At 34.5% G+C, this 10,357-nt stretch overlaps 1 long non-coding RNA gene across 1 annotated transcript in view; it reads left to right on the top strand.

Moving 5' to 3' along the window:
- Positions 1-841: 841 nt before the first annotated feature.
- The window catches only part of LOC118985762 (uncharacterized), a 45,736-nt gene continuing 36,220 nt past the window's right edge, over positions 842-10,357 (top strand). The window contains exon 1 of the long non-coding RNA XR_005066189.1: positions 842-908. This is a non-coding gene — a long non-coding RNA (uncharacterized LOC118985762). The remainder of the gene's footprint in view (positions 909-10,357) is intronic.

The following is a 10,357-nucleotide window of genomic DNA, read 5'->3' as shown; positions in this document are numbered from 1 at the left end:
TGTTTTCCTTGATTATTGTTTTATACTTATTATGCCTTTTAGTTCAGAAGTAAAATTATTTTGCCTAAAGTTATTAGAATAAAATTGGATTTTAGTCCCTTTGAGACATGATAACTAAGTGCCGATTCCTTCTTAACCTTTAAAAACCTCCATTATTTATATGGACAAACTGATACCAACATTTAAGAGATCTAAAGTAATGCAAACCACATAATTCTGAAATACTGGAACAGTTTAATATTCATGATTAAATATCTTTTTCGTACTGATTAGGCTCTGAAACTGGTTTTAAATGTGAAGAGTGCCAAACAGAGGCTGAAATGCAAATAGTAAGATACATCAGTGTGCAGGGTTTCAATTCATTTTATATATTTGCAAATTGAATGTGTATACTATTAGCATGATGTTCATTCTCAACTTTGTCTGCCTGCATATCAAAATGTAAAATGAGGAGATAAATGTTTTTCACTGAGAAAAATCAGTGGGAGTTGAATGAACAGGCAGTTTACCTGGGTTTTTACCAAGAGTGTTTTGCTTTGATTTCAGGTGGGTGAGGCATTTGATTGCCCCTATTTTCCTAAATCCAAAGCAAGGCAGTGCAGTTCAGCTCAGTTCACTTCAGTTCATAGTTTGGAGCTATTCTTTGAAATATCTTTCAGCTCTCCATTCCTTTCTTCTCTGTATTCCTTTCCTCCACTCCCTTTCTCTCTCCCAGCTGCGAGGGTTTGTCCTCCAAAAGAGCCGGGGTGGGAGGGACCAAAGCAGGGAAGCAGAGCAGGGAGCATGAGCCAGAGAATGCCAGGATCCGGCTTTTGTTATTGGTTGGCTGCCGCCTGATGGATGTAGAGGGAGGAGTGAAATCTTCAGTGTGATCCGACGGAGACGAACTACAGAAACCATACTTACAGGTAAGAGCAAACAAGAAGAGAAAATTTTCTTTTTTTTTTTCGAAGGAGGATGCTTCTTAATTCCCACTGAAAGAGTTTTGTGATTTGAAAATCATTCTGAAGATGTTTGCCGAAAGTGTGTCCTTTTCATTACTTGAGGAAGCTTTGTGAAAATGTTCTTTCTCCCTGCAAAACCCTTAGCTGATAAAAACACCAGAGGCATGTCTTATCCTGGATAACTTCCTAAGCAAGGGCTATTGAAGCAAAATTAACAGATAAATTGAGTCATCATGGGCTTTTGGGGGTTTGTTTTTATATAAGCTTATGTGGTGAGGAATCAAAGGAAGGGTGAGGAGAGAGCTCAGTCCAATCCACAGGTCCTGGGAAAATGGAGCTTTCTCTAAATATACAGTATAAAATTTCATGTGTCTACTAATATTTACAAAACAGTAAATGGTTTGGGAAATTTTTTGCTGGTTGTAGACCTTTTTAGCTCTAACTTAGAATGAGTGATTTATGTGTTTATGCTCTTTTAACTTTCTCCTTTGATAAATCTTAGGCTATTGAGTAGCTGCATCATTTTATTTAGTAAACATGTCTGTATTTATCAACATGCACGAGTCTTTAAAAGCTCAGAGGCCTATTTGTGCAAGATTAAATATTGCCATAAAAATTGCATCTTAATAGGCCAGTTTCATTGCTAGTTTCATTTATCAGTCAAATATAAGCAGATAAGGATTCCATCACAGCATTTATATTGTTGGGGATATTTCTAGGTAATGTATATATTTTGAAGCTCAAAAGTTAAGATTTACTTTACAAATGGCTTATATCTGCTGATGTTGTTTCTCTCTCTCTCTTTTTTTTTTTTGCATAGGGAAAATAGGGAATTTCTAAATATGTAGGCTAAATGACCCACAGTAAAGACATTAAGACATAATTTTACTCCAAGTCATTTCATTTTATTCTTATCTTAATACGTAAACATAGGTCAATACTGGTATGATAACCTTTTTAAAACTGAACTTCTAAGAAAGATTATTACTGACATGGGCACATTGGCAATTAATTAATACTTATTGATTATGAGAACAAAATGACAGTCAATGGAGTAACTGATTTGTTCATATTTTTTAAAAAATACAGTACTTCTGAGTGAATCACAAATTAGTAGGAATGAATATAAATAATTTTAAAGTTTTGGGGGGGTCCTGATTTTGCTTATTGTAATTGGAGACATGGGTTTTGTCTTTAAATAGCAGACAAAAATATAGCATTCCTCAAGATACCAAATACAGAGAATAATATGTTTATGTACTTAAATGTCATATTGACCCAAGCAAGTCCTCTTCCATGGCTCATTCTGAACTATCTCTGGATTTCACAATTCAGAGTGTGCTACTGAGATGTTGCCATGTTTCTCATTATAGATTCTTTTCATCTTGGTTTTTAAAACAAAATGATGGTAGAAATTAATCCTCTCCTTAGAGTGAACTCTAAGGTAATATATAAGACCAGGTAGTCACTGCCTGATATGTATTAGAGAAAATAAGTCAAGGCAGTTATGTTTTTTTGGAAATTATAAATTCTGAGTAAAGCTACCTCCAGGAATGAAGGGGAATTGATGAAAATTAGAGAGCAGAGTTCCACATGGTTTTAAATTATTCTGTTTCCTTGGAAACCAGCTGCTGCAGATGCATTTTGCTTGCTTTGGCTAAAAATATCATCCTTTTAATATTCGCTAAGGGAAAGGTTCTGAATAAAACCAGAGTGTATTGTTGCTGCTTTTTATAATTTCCTTAATGGTTTGCATATTTTGCATGAAATGAAGATAAACCCTTTCTCAATCAGCATTTGCTGTCATCCACTGGCAGACATATCTGCATAAGGCCTCCGCGAGAACTGCCGTATTTTTACTGCAGGGACTATGGGGAGGGGGTGTTGGGAGGGGAGAGAGAAAGCCCATCCTGGAGTGGAGGCATATTAGATTGAGAATTTTTTAACTTAAAAATCCAGGCTATGTTTCATTAATGCAGTCATTTATTTTTACCTCTTTAATCTAACTAATATGTAAAAAATTACACATGCAACAATCTAAAAGCAGTTTAACATTATGATTAAATATCACCTAAAACTATTTTAAGTCAATATATTTGAAATTTAATATGAATTATTATAAATTCATATATGTTCTTTTTGTTTTATTGGAAGGCTTTTGCTTTTTTGTAAATAAATATTTATTTTATGAAACTTTAACAGGAATAAAATTTATGGCTATCATATTTTACCCTAGGCAATTTCTTATAACACTTCCATTATGATTTTTTTTTCTCTCAGCTACTTGGTGAGAAGAGAAAATCATAGTAAAACTGTTACATTTTTCCTATTTTATTGTAATTTAGATGAGATTTCTAAATCTATTTTCTCTTTTGCCACTTGTTTTTGACAGACAATACTTTATTTTCATATAAACTTAGTTTAGTAGATTTAATCTTAGCACTATAGCAAATAAAGTATCACATGCTTAAACCACGTTTTAATACATTTAGTATTTAGCCAATGCATTACATAAAGTTAGATAAATTGAGTTTGCCTGTTATATTTCAAAAAGAGTTAGGGTCATGGGAGGTATTTCAGTTTTATCAATTAATATGAGCAAAGTCCTTCCTTGGCAGCACGTTCAGCATAAACCCAATGACATTAAAGAGCGTGCTAACAGCAAATTAGACTAGTAAATGGATTATGCAACCTGTGCAAATAACTCTTATTTCTGGCACAATCAAAATTATCCAGTGTATTTCCAGTCCCTGAAGATAATGCATTGCATAGTTTTACTCTCAAGTGCAGATCATTTTGAAATAACATTTGGTAGCAGTGTCTCTTTACTGCTTTATACTTCTTTATTTGCTAGATTCATGTTCATAGATGCGTTTACATGAATCTCTTAAGTATCACAAAATGTATTCAGGAAAATGAGATTTAATAGCTTACTCTGTAACACAGACAGACAACTTAGTATCTATAATGAAAATATGCTAGTTTGCAAATAGCCCTGTGTTGCTGAAAGTGGAAGGATGGGATTTAAAAGAAACAGAAAACATCCCTGGCTGGATAGCTCAGTTGGTTAGAGCATCATCCCCATACACCAAGGTTGCGGGTTTAATCTTCAGTCAGGGCAGACACGAGAATCAAACAATGAATGCATCAATAAAATGGAACAACAAACCTCTCTCTCTCTTCACCCCCCACACTTCCCCTCAAAAAATAAAAAAATTAAAAAATGAAATCATGCCAGTGTGAGAAAACTTAGGTCAGGTTTCACAATGTTCAAATTATGCTGTGTACATTAGGTAATTCAAACGAATGAAAAGTCATGTTAAGAATTATACTGTGGTAGGTCACAACTAAAAAATATTGATCAGAGGTTACTTTTGATGTAGTATATATTTAATTCTTAATAGTATAATATAGGGCTTATATAGTATAGAAAGACAGTCAGTTCAAAGCACCATTATTATTCTTTATTTACCATCTTGTAAATTAAGGACCAAGTAATGGATTTAATTACTAAGCTAATAATCACATTTGGATGTTTCACATATCTCCTTGAATCAGTTGACAGCTCATTGGATTTTTGTCAATTGTTTTGATCTCAGTTTTAAGACACTAAATAGTTTGACCTGAAAATTGTTGAATGAACATACTCTGAGAATACAGACTCAATTTAAGCTTTGAAGCATTTAATTCAAGATAATGATGACCTTGATAAAGGTCAATACTAATTCTAAGGATCATATTTTTGCAAGAAAACCACGTGACATGAGATCAAATTTGTCATTCACTTTAGTCTCATGGCTGAAAACAACACATTTCAGTATTTCTGCTGGCTCACATGCACATTTGCAAAAATATTTTATTTTTAGTTCTATTTTTATTGTATGTTTTCCTTTACCATTTATTTCCCTTATATACCCCTCCCTCCAGCAATCACCACATTGTTGTCCATGTCCATGGGACCTTTTTCCTTCTTGTTCCATCCCTCCACCCACTAACCTCCAGCCCCCACTAGCTGTCATCCTGCTTCCCATCTGAGTCTGTCTCTATTTTGCATGTTAGTTCAGTTTGTTCATTAGATTCCACATATGAGTGAAGTCATGTGGTATTTGTCTTTCTCCAATTGGCTTACTTCACTTAGCATAATGTTCTCCGGGTCCATCCATTCTGTCACAAAGGGTAAAATTTTCTTGTTTTTATGGTGAAGTCATATTCCATTGTGCAAATGTCCCATAGTTGTTTTATCCACTCATCTACTGATGGACACTTGGGCTGCTTGCATATCATGGTGATTGTAAATAATGCTGCAATGAACATAGAGGTGCTTATCTTCTTTCAAATGAATGTTTTGGGTTTATTCAGATAAATTCCCAGAAGTAGATTCACTAGGTCAAAAGGCATATCCATTTTAAATTTTTTGAGGTGTCTTCATGCTGCTTTCCACAGTAGTTGTGACAGTCTGCATTCCTACCAACAGTACAAAAGGGTTCCCTTTTCTCCACATCCTCACCAGGATTCATTATTGATTTATAGATGATAGCCATTCTGACAGGTATGAGGTGATACCTCATTGTGGCTTTAATTTGCATTTATCTGCCGATTAATGACCTCGAGCATCTTTTCATATGTCTATAATGGCCATCTGTATGTCCTCCTTGAAGAAGTGTCTATTCAGGTCCTTTGCCTGAATTATCCAATGTTATAATTGGATAATTTGGGTTTCTTGGTGTTGATTTTTTAAGTTCTTTATAAATTTTGGCTATTATCCCCTTTTCAAATGTATCAGCAAATATATTCTTCCATTCTGTAGGTTGTCTTTTTGTTTTGTTAATGTTTTCCTTTGCTGTGTAAAAACTTTTTAGTTTGATGTGGTCTCATTTGTTTATTTTTACTATTATCTCCCTTGCCTGTGGAGATATACCAGAAAAAAAATATTGCTACGAGCAATGTATGAGATTTTTCTGCCTATGTTTTCTTCTATGACTTTCAGGGTTTGAGGTCTAACATGTAAGTCTTTATAAAATAATTTTATTTATTTATTTTTAGAGAAAGAGGAAGGGAGGGAGAAAGAGAGGGAAAGAAACATCAATGTATGGTTGCCTCTCATGTGCCCCCTATTGGGTACCTGGCCCACAACCCAGGCATGTGCCCTGACTGGGAATCAAACCGCAAACCAGTGACCCTTTGGTTTGCAGTATGGCACTCAATCCATTAAGCCACACCAGCCAGAGCTAACATGTAAGTTCAGTCCATTTTGAATTTGTTCTTTTGTGTGGCATAAGAAGGTAGTCTAGTTTCATTTTTCTGCATGCATCTGTCCAATTTTCCGAACACCATTTATTGAATAAAGTATTTTGGGTGCAATGTATGTGCTTGCTTGCTCTGCTGAATATTAACTTACTGTATAGGTGTGGGTTTATTTCTGGGCACTGTATTCTGTTCAATCGATATATGTGTTTGGTTTTATGCCAGTACCATGCTGTTTTGATTACTATTGTGTGATAGCATGATTCTTCCAACTTTGTTCTTTCTTAAGATCACTGTCACTGTGGTGGCCATTTGTGGTACATATAAGTTTTTGAAATATTAGGTCTAGTTCTGTGATATATGTCATTGGTTTCTTCATAGGAATTGTATTGAATCCATAGATTACTTAGGGTAGTATGTACATTTTAATGATGTTAATTCTTCTTATCTATGAATACAATATGTGCTTTCACTTAATTGTATCTTCTCTTTCTTTCTTCAGTGTCTTATAATTTTCTGAGTACAGATCTTTTACATCCTTATTTAGGTTTATTCCTAGGTATTTTATTCTTTTTAAAACAATTGTGAATAGGATTGTTTTCTTAATTTCCCTTTTTGTCAGTCCCTTATTGGCATATAAAAATATAACCAATTACTGGATATTAATTTTGTATCCTCCTATTTTGCTGAATTAATTTATTGGTTCTAGTAGTTTCTTCATGGAATCTTGGTAGTTCTCCATGTACAGTGTCATGTCATCTGTAAATAAAGACAGTTCGACTTCTTCCTCTCCAATTTGGTTGCCTTTTATTTTTTCTTCTTTTCTCATTGCTATGGCTAGGACTTTCAGTGCTATATTGAATAAGAAAGAGGTGAACGTGGACATCCCTGCCTTGTTCCTGATCTTAAGGAGAACACTTGTAGTTTTTGCCCATTGGTGTGATGCTGGCAGTGGGTTTGTCATACATGGCCTTTATTATGTTTAGGTATGTTCCCTCTATTCCCACTTTGCTGAGAGTTTTTATCATAAGTGGGTGCTGGATTTGTATTAAATGCTTTTCTGTATCTGTGGATAGGATCATGTGGTTTTTATTCTTCATTTTGTTTATGTGGTGTATCACATTTAATGATTTGTGGACATTGTACTGACCTTGCCTTCCTGGAATAAATCCCATGTGATCATAGTGTATGATCTTGATGCATTGCTGCATTTGGTTTGCTAATATTTTGTTGAGGATTTTAGCATGTATGTTCATCAGGGATATTGGCCTATAATTTTCTTTTTTGTAGTGTCTTTATCTGTTTTTTGCAATTAGGATAATGCTGGCCTTGTAAAATGAGCTTAGGAGCCTTCTCTCCTCTTGAATTTTTTGAAATAGTGTGAGAAGGCGAGGTGTTAGTTCTCAGAATGTTTGTTAAAATTCACCTGTGAAGCCATTTGGTCCAGGATTTTTGTTTGTTGGGAGTTTTTTGTTAAATTACTGCTTCAGTTTTACTAAGTAATCTGTCTATTCAGATTTTCTGATTTGTTCCAGATTTAGTTTTGGAAGATGCTGTGTTTCCAGGTATTTATCTGTTTCATCCAGGTTGTCCCATTTGTTGGCATACAGTCAGCAAAAACAAAGGAATGTAAGAGTTTTCTTACAGTCCTTTGTGTTTCTTTGGCGTCAGTTGATATTTCTCCTTTTTCATTTCTGATTTTATTGATTTGGGTCTTCTCTCTTCGTGATGAGCTGGTTAAAGGTTTGTCAATCTTGTTCATCTTTTCAAAATGCCAGTTCTTGGATTTATTGATCATTTTAACCATTTTTTAGACTATTTCATTTATTTCTGCTCTGATCTTCTTTATTTCCTTCCTTCTGCTACATTGGCTTAGTTTGTTGTTCTTTTTTCAAGTTCCTTTAAGTATAAAGTTAGATTGTTTTCTTGAGCTTTTGCTTATTTTTTTGAGATAGGCCTGTAATGCTATGAATTAACCTCTTAAGATTGTTTTCCCTGTGTCCCATGGATTTTAGATTGTTGTGTCCTCATTTTCATTTGTTTTAATGTATCTTTTTATTTCTTCCCTGATCTTGTTGTTGACCTATTTATTGGTTAATAACATGTTATCTAGCTTCCATGTCTTCGTGTATTCTTCAGTGTTCTTCTTGTGATTGACTTTTGGTCTCATAGCTCTGTGGATAGACAAGATGCTTGATATGATTTCAATCTTCCTAAGTTTATTGAGGCTTTTTTTGCATCCAATATGTGATATATCCTACAAAATGTTCTATGTTCACTTGAAAAGAATGTATATTCTACTGCTTTGGGTTGAAATGCTCTGTATATATCAATGAAATGCATTTGATCTAATGTGTCATTTAAGGCTGCTGTATCCTTGTTGATTTTCTATTTGGAGGATCTACCCATGGAAGTCAATGCAGTGTTAAAAATCATCTACTATGGATTTATTTATGTCTATCAAGTTTGCCTTACATACATAAGCACTCCTATTTGGGTAAATAAATGTTTAATAATGTTATATCTTCTTGTTGGATTGTTCCATTTATCATTATGTAGTGTTCTTCTTTGTCTTTAACTATAGACTTGGTTTTAAAGTCTGTTTCGTTGGATATAATTACTGCTACACCAGCTTTTTTTCCCCTTTCCATTACATGAAATATCTTTTTCCATCCCCTTTCTTCTATTCTTTTTTCTTTTTACTGCTTTTGTTCTGTGTATATCTTTTGTTCTGAGATGGATCTCTTGAAAACAGCATATATATGAGTCTTGTTTTCTTTAAAAAAAAGATTTTTCATTTATTTTTAGAGAAAAGGGAAAGGAGAGAGAAAGGAAGAGAAAAATCAATGTGGGAGAGAAACATCAATTGGCTCCCTTCACATTCGCCAAACTGGGGACCTGGCCCACAACCCTGACATGTGCCATGACCAGGAATCTAACTGGCAACCTTTTGGTTCACAGGCTGGCACTCAATCAACTGAGCCACACCAGCCAGGGCAGGGACTTATTTTGTTATCTATTTAGCTACCTATGTATTTTGATTGGTACATTTAAGTCATTTACATTTAAAGTGATTAGTAATAGATATATATTTACTACAATTTTAAAAATTATCTTCTTTTTTTCCTTCTTGAAGCAGTCCATTAAACATTTGTTACAGTACTCATTTGGTGTAAACAAACTCTGTTAGAATTTTTTGTATGGGAAGCTCATTATTTCTCCTTCAATTTTAAATTGCAGCCTGCTGTGTAGAGTAGTCCTTGGTTATAACTCCTTGCTTTTAATCACCTTGAACATTTCACAGCAATCCCTTTTGTTCTGAAATGTTTCTGCTGAGAAATTAGGTGACAGCCTAATGGGAGATTCCTTGTAGGTAACTTACTACTTTCCTCTTGCAACTTTTAAGATTCTTTCCTTGTCTTTAAGCTTTGTCATTTTGATTTTGATGTGTCTTCTGTAGGCCTCTTTGGGTCCAACTTGTTTGGGACTCTCTGAACTTCCTGAACTTGTGTGTGTTTTTGCTTCACCAGGTTAGGGAAGTTTTTGGTCATTATTTTTTCAGATAGGTTCTTGATCCCTTGCCCACTTTGTTCTCCTTCTGGTATTCCAGTGATGAAGATATTACTGCACTTCCTGTTGTCCCAAAGGTTTCTTACATTGCCCTTATATTTTTTAATTCTTTTTCTTTTTACCACTCTGCTTAGGTGTTTTTTTGTACGTCATCTCCCAAATCCCCAGTTCAGTCTTCTGCTTCATCTTACTTACTGTTCATTCTTTCCTATGTTTTATTTATTTCAGATACTGCATTCCTTATTTCTGATTGGTACTTTTTTATGGTCTCTATGTCTTTTTTTGATGCAGTTGAGTATTATTTTAATCATTACTCTAAACTCTATGTTAGATAAATTGTTCTCCTCCATTTCATGTAGTTCATTTGGGACTTGTTTCTTTGTCTTCTCATTTTGACTCCCTTTTTGTGTTTTGATTCTATGTATTGGGTAGATCTACAAAGATTCTGGTGTTGCCCTATTTCTGACACTGCCCGTGACTGGCCCTGGGCAACATTTTTGTCACTCTGGTGATCCATAGCTTGTGCTCCCTCTGCTGTGCCTGGAGTGTGCCGACAGAACCAAGCTGCACACCAAGACTGGCTTTTACCAGCATTGGGT

The sequence above is a fragment of the Sturnira hondurensis genome, unplaced genomic scaffold (assembly GCF_014824575.4).
Source record: "Sturnira hondurensis isolate 20B ecotype Veracruz unplaced genomic scaffold, ASM1482457v3 Scaffold0004136, whole genome shotgun sequence".
Lineage (NCBI taxonomy): Eukaryota > Metazoa > Chordata > Mammalia > Chiroptera > Phyllostomidae > Sturnira > Sturnira hondurensis.
Note: the sequence above shows the minus strand (reverse complement) of the source record. Positions and strands in the feature narration are given on the sequence as shown.